Source organism: Ursus maritimus, unplaced genomic scaffold (genome assembly GCF_017311325.1).
Source record: "Ursus maritimus isolate PB19 unplaced genomic scaffold, ASM1731132v1 scaffold_5, whole genome shotgun sequence".
NCBI lineage: Eukaryota > Metazoa > Chordata > Mammalia > Carnivora > Ursidae > Ursus > Ursus maritimus.
The window spans coordinates 81,708,134-81,711,703 of NW_024426663.1; positions in this window are offsets into that span (position 1 = coordinate 81,708,134).

The window sequence follows — 3,570 nt, forward strand, 5'->3', positions numbered from 1 at the left end:
CCAGGCTAGGTGCACCCTGGGAAAGTTCAAAACGATCAGAAGCCACCACCAGAAAAACCCAGCCAAAATGAACCCTAAGAATAAGATCTATAAATTAAAAAAAAAAAGTCAGCAGTGAGGGGAGGGGAGGGTATAATCTCCCAATGTGGGTGAGGTAGGGTGCTTCAGTTCTTCCTGGGTGTATTTTGTTCTCTTTGTTAGAGAACACTACTTCCAAGAATTAGAATTTATATTACTGAATAGGGAAAAAAGGACTACATTGAAGCTTGTATCTATACATATAAAAAAAGAAAAAGAAAAAGAAATAAATACAGGTGTCAAAAAGTACAAGTTAAAAAGCTAATGTGGGGGGTGCCTGGGTGGCACAGCGGTTAAGCATCTGCCTTTGGCTCAGGGCGTGATCCCGGCATTCTGGGATCGAGCCCCACATCAGGCTCCTCTGCTATGAGCCTGCTTCTTCCTCTCCCACTCCCCCTGCTTGTGTTCCCTCTCTCGCTGGCTGTCTCTATCTCTGTCAAATAAATAAATAAAAAATCTTTAAAAAAAAAAAGCTAATGTGGAATACGTTGTATTAAACATCTAGTTGAAGTGTTAAGTATGGGGGGAAGGAGTTAAGATGGCGGAGGAGTAGGGGGTCCCCTTTTTCAGCTGGTCCCCTGAGTTGAGCGAGATAGGTACCAGACCATCCTGAAAACCCATGGAATCAGCCTGAGATGCAGGAAGATACATCTGGATCTCTACAAATGAACAACTCCAGCGCTGAGTATTGAGGTACAAATCAGGAGCCGTGAATCCACGCACAGATATCAGAAGATAAATGGAAGGGGGAAGGAGCTGCCATGCTCAGGCTCTGGGAAGCGGTAGCCACCTGCACTGGGAAGCGGGGCGGACTCCCAGACCAGCACCCTTGACAGAGCAGACTGAGACCATGAACCTGGGAATGCGCATGCAACCAGACTGAAAACCAGTACTCTGGAGTTCTCCCCGAACCATACTGAAACACGGAGCTCAAGAGGGCGCATGGGGGCAGCTCGCTGCTGGGGTGTTAGAAGCACAAAGGACAAAGAATTGCCAGCCCTGGAAATGAGCGCTGGGACACCGGGTGTGGGGCACACAACTCGGGACACTACAGGGTTTTTAGCGACACCAACAGAAACGGAGTTAAAGAGGCCAGGAGACCTCAGTGGAGAGCAGACTGCAATCTCTCTGTTCAGAGACAGAGGCTGGGATTCTGCCACTGCTGCTCTGACTCTCAGAAGAGCCACAGAAAACTGCCAGGGAAAGCCGCCAGAGAACAAAAGCCCAGAAATACCAGCTCACATTGTGCCCATCCCCATCTCCCCTCGCAGGGGACAGGGAAACTCTACCCAAACAGTGTTGCCTGACTATCAGTGTGGTAGGCCCCTAACCCAGAAGGCAGGCTGAAAAATCAAGAAGCCCACATCCCCAAGGTCCATATAAAACAAGAGCACACTGCTTGGGTCCTGGTCAATAATTTGGGCTGGGGGCAACACCACAACCTCTCCTCATCAGAATGAGAAGAAGGAGAAATCCCACCCACCAAAGAAGAGATAATGAGCCTGTGGACTCTTCCACAGAACTGATGGACAGGGATATAAACAAATTACCAGAAATGCAGTTCAAAGTAACAATGGTCAAGATGATGTGTAGACTTGAAACAAAATATTGTTTTTTTTAATGCAAAATGAATGGTTTCTTAAACAAGCTAACAGGAAGTTATACATTCAAGTGAATTTGGCCATCAATGTAATACTTTTATATTTTTTATTTTTTATTATAAGAATATTTTTTATTATATTATGTTACTCACCATACACTACATCCCTGGTTTTTGATGTAAAGTTCCATGATTCATTAGTTGCGTATAACACCCAGTGCACCATGCAATAAGTGCCCTCCTCACTACCCATCACCAGCCTATCCCATTCCCCAAACCCCCTCCCCTCTGAAGCCCTCAGTTTGTTTCTCAGAGTACATAGTCTCTCATGCTTCATTCCCCCTTCTGAGTACCCCCCTTTCTTTATCCCTTTCTTCTTCTACCTATCTTCCTAGTTCTTATGTTCCATAGATGAGAGAAACCATATGATAATTGTCTTTCTCTGCTTGACTTATTTCACTTAGCATTATCTCCTCCAGTGCCAACCATGTTGCTGTAATTGTTGTGTAATCATTCTTTCTGATAGCTGAGTAATATTCTATTGTATATATGGACCACAACTTCTTAATCCAGTCATCTGTTGAAGGGCATCTCGGTTCCTTCCACGATTTAGTTATTGTGGACATTGCTGCTATGAACATTGGGGTGCATATGGCCCTTCTCTTCACTATGTCTGTATCTTTGGGGTAAATACCCAGTAGTGCAATGGCTGAGTCATAGGGTAGCTCAATTTTTAACTTTTTAAAGGACCTCCATACTGTTATCCAGAGTGGCTGTACCAACTTGCATTCCCACCAACAATGTAGGAGGGATCCCCTTTCTCCACATCCTCTCAAACAATTGTTGTTTCTTGCCTTGTCAATCTTTGCCATTGTAACTGGCATAAGGTGGTATCTCAGTGTGGTTTTGATTTGAATTTCTCTGATAGCTAATGCTTTTGAACATTTTTTCATGTGTCTGTTAGCCATTTGTATGTCTTCATTGGAAAAGTGTCTATTCATATCCTCTGCACTACACATAGAAGTTATAGAGCAATTCAGTAATGTGGTGGGATACAAAATCAATGCTCAGAAATCAGTTGCATTTCTATACACGAACAATGAGAGTGAAGAAAGAGAAATTAGGGAATCCATCCCATTTACAATGGCACCAAATTCATACATTACCTTGGAATTAACTTAACCAGAGATGTAAAGGACCTATATTCTAGAAACTACAAATCACTCTTGAAAGACATTGAAGAAGACATAAAAAAGATGGAAAAATATTCCATGCTCATGGATCAGAAGAATTAACATAGTTAAAATGTCCATGCTACACAGAGCAATCTACACTTTCAGTGCTATCCAGATCAAAATACCAATGAGATTTTTCAAAGAACTGGAACAAACAGCCCTTAAATGTGTGTGAAACCAGAAAGGCCCCAGATCACCAAGGAATTGTTGAAAAGGAAAAACAAAGCTGGGGGCATCACAATGCCGGATATCAAGCTTTACTACAAAGCTGTGATCACAAAGAGAGCATGGTACTGGCAAAACAGACACATAAACCAATGGAACAGAATAGAGAACTCAGAAATGGACCCTCAGCTCTTTGGGCAACTAATCTTTGACAAAGCAGGAAAAAACATCCGGTGGAAAAAAGACAGTCTCTTCAATAAATGGTGCTGGGAAAATTGGTTAGCGTCATGCAAAAGAATGAAACTTGACCACTCTCTCACACAATACACAAAGATAAACTCCAAATGGATGAAAGACCTCGATGTGAGACAGGAATCCATCAAAATCCTAGAGGAGAGTATAGGCAGCAACCTCTATGACATCAGCCACAGCAACCTTTTTCATGACACATCTCCAAAGGCAAGAGAGACAAAAGATAAAATGAACATGTTT